The sequence below is a fragment of the Meleagris gallopavo genome, chromosome 17, assembly GCF_000146605.3.
Source record: "Meleagris gallopavo isolate NT-WF06-2002-E0010 breed Aviagen turkey brand Nicholas breeding stock chromosome 17, Turkey_5.1, whole genome shotgun sequence".
NCBI lineage: Eukaryota > Metazoa > Chordata > Aves > Galliformes > Phasianidae > Meleagris > Meleagris gallopavo.
Window position 1 is genome coordinate 7,423,430 of NC_015027.2, and position 11,119 is coordinate 7,434,548.

At 38.5% G+C, this 11,119-nt stretch overlaps 1 protein-coding gene across 3 annotated transcripts in view; it reads right to left on the bottom strand.

The window, feature by feature from the left end:
- GNAZ (G protein subunit alpha z) overlaps positions 1 to 11,093 on the bottom strand; it is a 46,765-nt gene extending 35,672 nt beyond the window's left edge. Inside the window, exon 1 of one of the 3 annotated variants that reach the window (XM_019621079.2) lies at positions 10,952 to 11,093. The gene's annotated coding sequence lies outside the window, so the exon portion shown is untranslated. Of the gene's footprint in view, positions 1 to 705; positions 777 to 4,418; positions 4,932 to 10,951 lie in introns of those variants that run through there. The other 2 variants (XM_003211022.4, XM_019621078.2) reach the window with 2 other exon arrangements.
- Positions 11,094 to 11,119: the final 26 nt, after the last annotated feature.

Here is an 11,119-nt window from a genome sequence, read left to right on the forward strand (position 1 = left end):
ACAGTAAGAAGGAGTAATTTGCAGGTATTTTTTTCTGTGTGAAGCAGTCCTAAGAGCTTAAGTGAGAGTTTCACATAGCAGACAAAGTTACTAAGCACCCTCAGCACAAGTCTTAACAGCAACATTTCAAACGTCTGCTCTTTTGTTCTCTTTACTCTTTACTCTCAGTGACATTTCTTTTTGACTCAAATAGCTGTGGTACTACCTAAAATTATCTTAAAGCTGAAAGGTGCTAATCTAGCTGTTAGTTTATTCATTATTCAGCAGTAAATCCTTAGTTATTCAATTCTCATTTCTAGTATTAGCAAAAAAAGCCAAAACCTACTTGTGGTATCACTGTATCACAGTACTAAAATAGCACATAAAGCTAAAATTTTACCACTGGATTCCTAGCAATTCTAGTTGGCGTTCCACATTTTACACCTATGAGATAGGCAAGAAAAAAAGCTGAGAAATTATTTCTTTTTTCTCAATATCCACTGTTGTAAAAACAATTAAGAGAAACAGGTTTTGGGTAAGAAATAATATACATGCTGGCAGTTGTTCAGAATGCATCCATACCTCAACATGAAGGTCATACACATGTTTCTCAGTAAGGCATAGCAGAACAAAACAGTGCAAAAGTTATTGCAGCTGGATGTCTTCCAGCTTCCAAATTCACTCTAACCCACAAAGCAAGTTTACCAACTATGGGGCAATACTCACAATACATAACAGAATGACAGCTTGTCTTCAAAACTATGTCAAGCGTATGAGGACAGCTTCTGAGACTGCTCAGATTACTCAGCAGAAGTGGGGTGGGGAGTTTTTATGTGTTTTCAGCTGTCCATTTCTAGATACCTTCAGTTACAGATCATACCAGTTCTAGCCTAATAACAGCTTGCAGCCTTTCAGGATCACTATGCTTAGAAGTGTAGATTTTGGTATGCTATGTTCATTAAGAGCATGCCTCAAGACTTTTAAGTTGAGATATCACAGCCAGTATTATAACTAGGAAAGACAACGAGTACTGCCTCTTAGTACCTTTTACAACTCTTATAAATTTTGTGCATTTTTCCTCTTGTGACACTGAAAAATTCCTCACAGAATTCTATTTAGAAGAACAACTCATTATGCAGTATCAACTCCAAAAGTTACAAACATCCCAAAAAACAAGAAAAATAAGATTTTTAACTTTACAAAAATTCCAAATAAGTCACCTTCCCACCTCAGCTGAAGGGAGACAAAAGAAATTACAAGCCCTTCACCCATCTGAAAGCAATTTGAGTTTTGTTTCAAGTTCTACCAGCTGGCAGCAATCCCATGAAGAGGCAATGCTGCTGAAGTCCACGTGCACTAGCAGTCACATCTCTAACTATCTTTTGCACAAAGTACTTTAGAAGGAAAATTGGAAGCAACTCCTGTTATCCCTTCGTCTTCTGTTTGGGAAACGTCCACAAGTTTTAAGTAGTTTTCTTATTTTAAAGATGTGGGAATAACACAGAAGTAGCAGAATAAGAAAACAGAATGTTAATGCAACATTGATTTTGTCTCACTGACTTTTTGGAGACAGTTTTTGTCAGTCCTTAAGAAGGAGATAAAATTTTAGTTTGTGTTAAAAAATGTGTGTAAAAGTTTAGTTTGTGTTTGTCATATCCATCATTGAGTAGTGTAAACGACTGCTCTTCATAAAAATAACATTAACTGCCCCTTCTCATCTTTTGTACTGTTTGCAAAAGAGAGCTTCTCCATCAAGGTGAAATATAATTTTCTTAAATCTTTTAATCTAGGCCTTGTGCTGTTTGTATTCTGTTGATCTCCACCTGCCTCTGACCAATCCTAATACAAGCTGGATAAATTATTTGTAGAGAAAAATAGGATTTCATAGGGATTTTATAACAAGATAAGTCTGAAATACCCTTTTAAATTACATTTTTAAAAATATGGAAGCTACAGTTGATGGTTCTGACTAAACAGATGCAGATATCAAGTAAATGATGAGATTGATATGCTCTTAATATAACTTCATCAAATGTGTAAATCTTTTTCACATCCTATGTGAAGACAGATAATAACCAGTGTGTCTAAAAAAAACTCCATTTGCACATCATCTCTCATTGCTGAATATGAACAGCTACAGACTGACAGCATTCCATCTGGCCTCTGTTACAAAAATGTTTATTTAACACTCCTTTACAAGCACTTCATTATTTTCTTGAATTGACTTATGTAAGATTTTGATGAGTTCTGTGAATAATTCTTGACTGATAAATCATGAGAACATTAAGTATCTGGAATCCAAAAGTACTGTTATGTAGATAATCGTGGAAACAATATTTTAAATTATAAAATTTATATATAATATATATAAAATATATTTTATAATTTTAAATTTATTTGGAAACAAGCAACACCAGAATGAGACACTGTACAAATACACCAAAATACTGTGTTTGATCAGGACAATAATACGTGCAGAATTCTCTCAGAAAATATTTTCCTCTTTCATCATAAAGTAGGTGAATTTTTGGGGACCGTACACCTTTTATATATAATTTACTCTGACATAGGCAAAGCAAGTTAGGGTTTTATTTAAAAATTACTTTTCAAAATAATTAAGATAGTTATTCAGTATTGTTTTGCTGACTATGCAAAGCAGGGCAGTTTAAATGGCATTTTTATTAGTTTTGATCAGAAGACAACAATATTCAACAATAATTTGACAGCAAGAGGAGAATGTCTCCATTACTTTGCTCCAAAGTTATTTTCAGTGAGGGCTGAAAAGTGACACCATCAGCAGAAGTTCTTATGTTCACTCAGATTTTTAATCAAATTTAGCCTTTCTTGATTCTGGCAACCAAACTTAAAATTTGTTTCCAGTAAGCTTTTTCAGAATATAACAGGGACACATCTCTAGCATAATATAAATCCTTTAGTTCAGACTTACTGCTGAATATGGAATGGGGACTACAGTGGCTTTCATAGGCAGTGATCTGTACTTTCCCACTAAAGAAAAAGAAGTAGAATTGTTGCCTTTTCAGTTGGTCACTGCCCTGATTATATGATTTTTTCAAACACAGATATTTTCTTGAGCAAGGTTTTTTCCTGCATTTCAGAGGTAGTTCTATAGATGATCCTGAGTAATTGTTCATTGCTTGTCTGTCTTATAAGTGCTTTTTTGGAGGTTACTATAAACTTCCATTCGGTCAGCCTTTTCCATTTGATCCTTATGAAAGACTGGAGGAAAAGTATAGAAGTAATTTGGACTGTAGAATCATGAGAGAGTACCTTACTCTTTGGGTATTCACTTGAATGTCACTAGGGTGAAATTCTCCCAAAATAAAATACCATTACTAGTGGAATGATTCAGAGAGCTTGCTAAGAAGGAAGACGATAGTTCTGCTCACTGAGAACTTCACCTTTATTTGTTAATTAAGTTCACTGCACTTCAAGAGATCCATGTGACTGAGTGTCCAACTTTAAAGTGTTCAGTATTTTAGTTACAGTAGGAGTTACCCATTTCTTTTAGATCAGTTCCTACAAAAATTATCCTACCTAAATGATTTCCAGAATAGGATGTTGCAGCATTTTTAATTCAGCAGTCATTTTTTGCCAGTTTCAGAAGGAAGACAAAAATAAAAGTAATATTAATTGGCCAAAAATACAGAGATCTTCATGTAGTTCCACTGTACCATACTTCGTATATAATCTGATTTTGGGAAATGTTTTTTCATGATCCAGCCTTCATTTTAGAGCTCTCTGAACCTCAGCCTGAATTTTGAGTTTCCAGGTATGATCCCCAGAGTCCACAACAGCAGTGGCTTTTCCTGGTATCCTTGGCTGCGGAAGGGAGAAAAAGTGCAGTTGCTAAACCAACAACACAATGTGGAGAGAGGATTCTCTTGTCACAGACCAGGGGAATATTCTCTATAAGCACTGAATTTAAGTTTATAACTCACTTACACTGGTTGAGAACACAACTATAACAGAATCAATAATGAAATGATTTGTCTTGGTGGTAGGTTATTAGTTCACCAGTGTTTTGACTTCGACTTCATTGAATTGTTTGGCACGGCAGCGTACAATTCACCCTCTCTGGGAAAATACAGAATTGTAATCTGCAGTTTTAAACGACATAGATTCCTTCCTCTTGTTGATGTTGACACCTGATATTTTCATTTTTTTTCAGACCACTGTATATTTAATTGACCTGTGGAAGTAAAGAATACTGTTCTGATATAGGAACTGTGCATGTCAGCCTACGGTCTGACCACATTTGAAACAACAAACAATCTCCTGAATTAATAAGTTGTTGAAATTACTATCCTGTTGATGTTCCTATAACTTGAGAAAATTAAAGAAAGGCTTCAGTATTCTATTTCTCCTTATAAACACCAATGACAAAAAAAAACAAAAAAAACACAACGAACTTTACACACCTGTGTAATCACAGTCATGAGGCAAAGTTCAGATCTGCTTTTTGGAACGCTCACTGCAAGAAACACAATCAGAGGACTTATGCACATCTAGTCAGGGAACGGAAATAATATGATAATAGAACAATTGTTCAAACTTGAAGTAGGCTAACCTTAGAATTTTAAATACCATCATAAATGTCACTGAATTACAAATTAGGATAAGTTTATCTGTTCATGAGCATAAATGGATTGAAAAGGAGGTAAAAACATGTCTCTGAAATTACTGATTAAGGAGAGATTCTACCATTATTGAGCAATACAGAATGAAAACACAATACCTTCTTACCAATTATAAAAGTATACAAGTATCTGCCAGGTGCAAAATGGTTTCTGTTTTAGCATGCTGACTACCAAACTTAAAAGGCCAGGTACTGAAAGGCATCCTGAGAGAAAAATCTGCCTACCAAGAACCAGTTGGAACAAATGTTGAGGGGCACTGTCAACTCACTGGCAGTACAGAGAAATGCTCTAGTGCAATAGTGTTTAGAATGGATTTCATTAATATTAAAGGCATTGTTTTACTAACAGATTTTAATGCATTAAATTATATTTACAATATGTGAAAAAAAAATTGTAACTAGTATTGGTTTGAATCTTCTGCCATTACATAAATATTGGGGACAGTCAACAGCCACTACAGTTTCTTTCCTCTTAAGACATCCATACAGAATATATTTTGCATGTCTGTATAAACTGATATTATATCTCCATATCCAAACAAAATAATAATTTGTTAATACATTCTAAATACTCAGATATTATGACATGGATTGGTAGATATCTGGAGAATAAACTTTTTATTTAAAAAAACCCACAAGACATTAACATGAATTGTATCATTTTAAGCAAGACAATTTCCTTGATAACACTTCTTATTCTTTTGAATCATTTATATATTTATCTTTTAAAGAAAGATTTTTAATAACCAGGTACTTACCCTCTCCAAACAGTAAGCCCTCTCAGAGCTAAACATCCAGCTGTGTTTTTGTTACCACGCCATGACACTTCCATCAGAATTGATTACAATTCAGTTTCATTGTGTTTTTTCTTTCCACAACACAACTGTGTCAACTGTGTTTGTGTATCAACACTTGATATGCTGTCTGTGTTTGTGTCAGTGCATTTTGGGAAGATAAAGGTAGTCATCCTAAATTGCCTCAATAAGGTTGAAAATACAGAAAGCAACCATACAAAATGAGAGTTGAAACACACTGGGAATACATCCTGTAAGTACTGCCTGGATAAAAGACCTGGGTTACTTGTACTGTTTCAGTGGAGCCCTTCATCCACAATAAAATCTCATCGTAAAGATACAGGTAGAGGACAAGGAGAGTGTTCTTGCCTATTCACTATCAAAGAAAACAAGTTTGTTAAGTAGGAGTAGTAAAATATGGTGAAATATCTTGAAAATTACCTAGAAATTGGTTAAATTATACAATTTTTATCCTTTATATTTTACAGTATACAGTAAGAATAGGGTTCATCTGTCCAGATTTAGCATGTGTATGTAGGTGGCTACCCCTGAGCTCGTCACTCTGTGCTTCCTTTGTAGTCAAAAGGACAGTTGTCATGTCCAGAGGACAGTTAATCTCAGTCTAAGACAGTGGTTGAAAAGTAGTTTGATTAACTGCACTGGAGGAATCCATTTTTCCCTCCATTAGCTATAAGGGAAACCTAACCAACTAACTCATACGTACATGACCTACTATAAGCATCTGAAAGTGATGAGAATAATCCCTCCACCTGCCAAGTTCAGGGAATTACTGTTGCATAAATTGACTGTAAAAATATCGGATTAACAAGATGTAGATCCTAAAAAATTATTATTTGCTTTCTGTGTTTTATCATTCTTTTTTTGCAACTGATAACTTTACATGTATGCTAATCTCATTCCATTTTGAATGGGCATATAATGACAAGTTTTATTTGTCCCCACACTGTATGGACCACCTTCTGAACTGTGTACACTTTCTGGTTCCCAAGTGTGCAAACTACACTTAGAAAAATTTTCATAACTTTCCTATGGGCACAGGAATATAATGGCAGAATGATTAATATTCAGAATTTAAATTCAGCTTTTCAAATTTGCCTCTTTATGTCTTTCTATTGGCCAACATGATCACTGGTGATTTCACAGGCTATTTCTGTAGCATAGAATTGTCTGGAAATATTCTCATACTTGTTTTTTGATATGATGACTTAGCAATCTAGACCAGAAACAGCCCTCTGGTGTAAGGGGCTTAGAGATAAAACAAGGACAGAGGAAAATAGAATTTGTTGAGTAAAACCATTACATATCTAATGCTAAATAAAATAATGGGTCTCTGGGAGAGTTTCTGCTGAACTCTGGATAATACTTTGAGCAGCAGAAGTTAAAAAAGAAAACAACAACAACAAAGAAAGCTGCAGCCTTCTGAAATTTTGCCATGTGTTTTGTCAGTTATGGTTTTAAATTTATGTAATTGTAACAAATGTTGGGAGACTTTGCTAGAAATGATGGCCCAGCAATAAGCTGTTTCTTCCATCCTACTTCACTAATACTCTTAGTGTTAGTGAAGAGAGCAACAGTTGAGAAAGAAACATATTTTTCTCTGTAGTTCTCATTTCAAAGGTTAAATTATGTTCTTGATTACAAGGGCATAATGCTAGGATAACTTAAATTGCTAATTTATGGCAACTCCTGATTTAATTGCAGAATAAACAACAGCTGAATTTGACCCTTCTGCATCATATTCTTTGTCTTCTATGTATCTGAAATTGCAAGAAGACTTTGAGAATAGAATCAACTTTAGTTGGTTTGGGTCAGACTAGTTATTTCCAGTTATTATTCTTTCATCAATGTGACAAATGAAAACTGGGCTTCTTAAATACTGATTCTGTATAGCTTAATAAAAATATTATCTTTTAATATAATAAAAATTATAGGTCAAATTCTCCACTTAAGTAGGCTGGAGTGAATCTATTGTAACTATTAATGAATGTGGTTTTATTTTGGATATATTGGGAATCACAAGGAACAAAATTTAACCTTTTTTAAAATAAAAATAAAACCAGTATTTCTAAATATGCCAATATTTTTATTTTGGAGGACTTTGGTTTAAAAATTATCATAGATAAATTAGTTAATTATTTCCCATAGTAAGGTGTTATGGCTGAAGGTGAGCAACCTCAGCCAGTATGTTAGCAATAACCCTACATTTTCTCAGTACGATTAATATTGTAGAATCGTAAAATCACTAAGGTTGGAAAAGATCTCTGAGATCATCTAGTCCAACCATCCACCTACCACTAATATTTCCACTAAACCACGTCTCTATGTACTACATCTGCCCTTTCCTTAAATACCTCCAGGATGGTGATTCCACCACTTCCCTGGGCAGCTTGTTCCAGTGCCTGAGCACTCTTTCAGAGAAGAAATTCTTCTTAATATAAAACCTGAACCTTCCCTGGTGCAACTTGAGGCCATTGTCCCTTGTCCTGTCACTGCTACATGGGAAAAGAGACCAACCCCTACCTCAGCACAACTCCTTTCAGGCAGTTGTAGAGAACTATAAGGTCTCTTCTGAGCCTTCTCTTCCCAGACTGAACCATTCCAGTTCTCTCAGCCACTCCCCAATAGATTTGCGCTCCAGTCCCCTCACCAGTTTTGTTGCCCTTCTCTGGATGCACTTCAGGGTCTCAATGTCTTTCCTGTAGTGAGGGGCCCAAAACCAAACACAGCATGTGAAGTGTGGCCTCGCCAGAGCTGAGTACAGGGAACGATCACCGCTGCTGCTGCTGGCAACACTATTTCTGATATAAGCCAGGATACCATGGGCATTCTTGGCCACCTGAGCACAATGCTGGTTCACGTTCAGCCAAACGTCAACCAACATCCCCATGTCCATTTCCTATACACAGACACTGCCCCAAGCCTGTGGCATTGCATGGCATCGCTGTGGCCAAAGTGCAAGACCTGGCACTTAGCCTTATTGAACTCAGCCCGCAGATCCAATCTCTCCAGGTCCCTCTGTGGGACTTTCCTACCCTCAGGCAGATCAACACTTCCCCCCAAGTTGGTGCTGTCCACAGACCTACTGAGGGTACACTCAATCCCCTCATCCAAATCATCAATAAAGACATTTAAACAGGATGAGCCCCAATACCTGCCCCTAGGGAACACCACTTGTGACTTGTGGTTGAATGATAAATACTTTGATAAACGTATCACAAGTTAGAGTTTGTGACTCCAGGAAAGTCTTAGTGAACTTGTCATTGAGACAGTGACCTCACTGAAATCTGCTTTAAAACTGTTCAACACTGTTGATCCTAGAGGGCACGGGAGAATCTGATCAGCGAAATGCTGCGTGCTCATATTGAGCCTGGACTGTCCCACTGACAGCTGGGACAAAACTTCCAGCGAGTCCCATGGAAGTAGGACCAAATCTTTACACAGATTTAGTTAGATTGAACTCTCATTTTCAGTTGCATAAATCTGGAGAATATCTTCTGAAATAAGTGCAATTATGGCAATTTAGCCCAAAAGAATTGAGAGTGATTTTCTTTAATTAGGTGGGGGGGGGGGGGAAGAGGTAATTCCTTTATGTTACCTCATTGCTACGTATCAACCAAGGCTCTATCTGCTGTCAAAATCATTATCTGCTTAAGTTGGAGAGGAAAAGCTGACTTCACCATTTAAGGATTTAAGCTTTTATTGTCCACTGAATTTTCTGTTATCCTTATCCCTCTGCTTATCCCCTTCCCCACATCTCAGCAGGTAGATTCCCTTAAGAAGGGACACATTTCTTTTTTCTGCTTCACTCTAGATTTCTTAATATCTAATGTACCTTTTCCATTAACGTGTAATCCAAACTGAGACAACCAGAACACTTTCACTTCACTCCTCCAGAACTATTTTTCTAGTTATTTTTAGAATACTGTAGTTAAATTCAAGCCCAAGGCCTGCAGCTGAAACACCAAGCTGCACCGAAAGCCTGATACATCTGATTGCAAGGCAGTAGTGCCTCCCAAAGAGCCAGCTCTGTCACCAGCGGTCAGTGAAGTTACGAGAACATAATCCTCAGACAAGGTGGCACATTCTTCACGCAGCAGAATTTATTCACCTCCGTAAGGCCTGCTGCCAGAATGAAATCTGCAGCCTCACACGGAGTCAATCTGCCTTTCTGAGGGCATGCATATGCACACAGAAGTGTGGCTCTTTGAAAACCCAAGTCCATGCTTTAGTGGTAGAAGAAAGGAGATTTTATCCTAAATACCCCATATGACTGAGATGTTTTCTCTTTATTTCACTTGTCACTGGTTTCCCGAATATTGGAATTTCTCTCTTCTGTACATGTAGGCCTATGCTGGAATGGTGTCCTCTACCCAAGGACAGGGATCTGTGCTTTTGGGTAAGAGCTTCCAGCCTAATGATTTGATGGAGACAGCTAAGTTAAAGGCAAACACCTCTCTGTTCTGCAGAGCTGTATCCCTGCACCTGTGTCTCTTCACGTGGCAAATTTGTGCCTTGCTGTAGAAAAGCCACACTTTTATCTGTACCAGCACTTAAGCCATCAACTGGGATTACAAATTCTCCATCCATCAAGTCAGAAACAGTTTTCCCTGCAGTACACCCTCATTTTGACTCCATGATCCACAAGTAGGCATCCACAGCACCACGGTTCTGGCTGACCTGCCGTGTAACCCCTGCAGAAGACATTCCAGTGGCCACTTCACGGGTGTGACCCACAATGGCACAAAACACAGAGCCAGAATAAAAACCAAATCGGAGCCACGTTAGTACCGGTAAATGGATGTAAAGGGAGCTGAATGGAAAAGCAATGAGATTGTCTCAAATCTCGCCCAGGAAAATGTTGCTGAGATAGGTCAGCAGCCTCCTGAGCAAATGCTGCGACAACACATTAAACAGCTCCTACAGGGAAACAGCCAAAAAAACCTCAGCTCAGTGCTACTGCCAGAAATTAAAGACATACACTTGTCTGTAGATCTGTATGTTAACCGAAGCGTTGGGCACGCATGGAGGAATCCCTCACTCGAAATGCAGATGCGAACAGACCATGGAACTTGTGGCTCAGCACCGCAGCCGGAGCCGTGCACAGGTGCAGACTGATGCCATAACACCTCCCGAGCCCTCACACGCACGAACGCGGACGAAGCAGAGCACCCTCGCAACAAGCAGCCGCGGCTGCAGGACTCGCTGCAGACCCCCAGCAGCCGGAGGTTGCACAGCCCCGGGAGCAGAGCCGTGTGCTGAGGGTCCTCTCCCCAAAGGCACAACCGAATGGAATCGGTAGCGCAGCGCGGCGGCTCGGGGCAGCACGGACACTGGTTTCGGGGTCCGGGCTAGGAAGGGCGATGCCTGAGTTTAGTGGAAAGGGCTGGAGCTGAAACAGAGCCGACAGGAGGCCGGCATCTCTAGAGAAGGTCATTTTAGCCGTGGCGGCAGCCGCCCTACCCTTGCGATTTTTCTTCTGCAACCAGCAAAATATTCCTACCTCACGGTGACGACCATCCCTTCCATCACCGAGCAACATCACCGCCGTTCGTTTCAAGATGACATCTATTCCTTCCCCCCGCAGAAGCCCCTTTTCACTCTGGAAACGCACGAGAGGAAAACGTTCCTCGCGGAGCCGACGGAGGGAGGGGGAGGGAAGCAGAAGGCA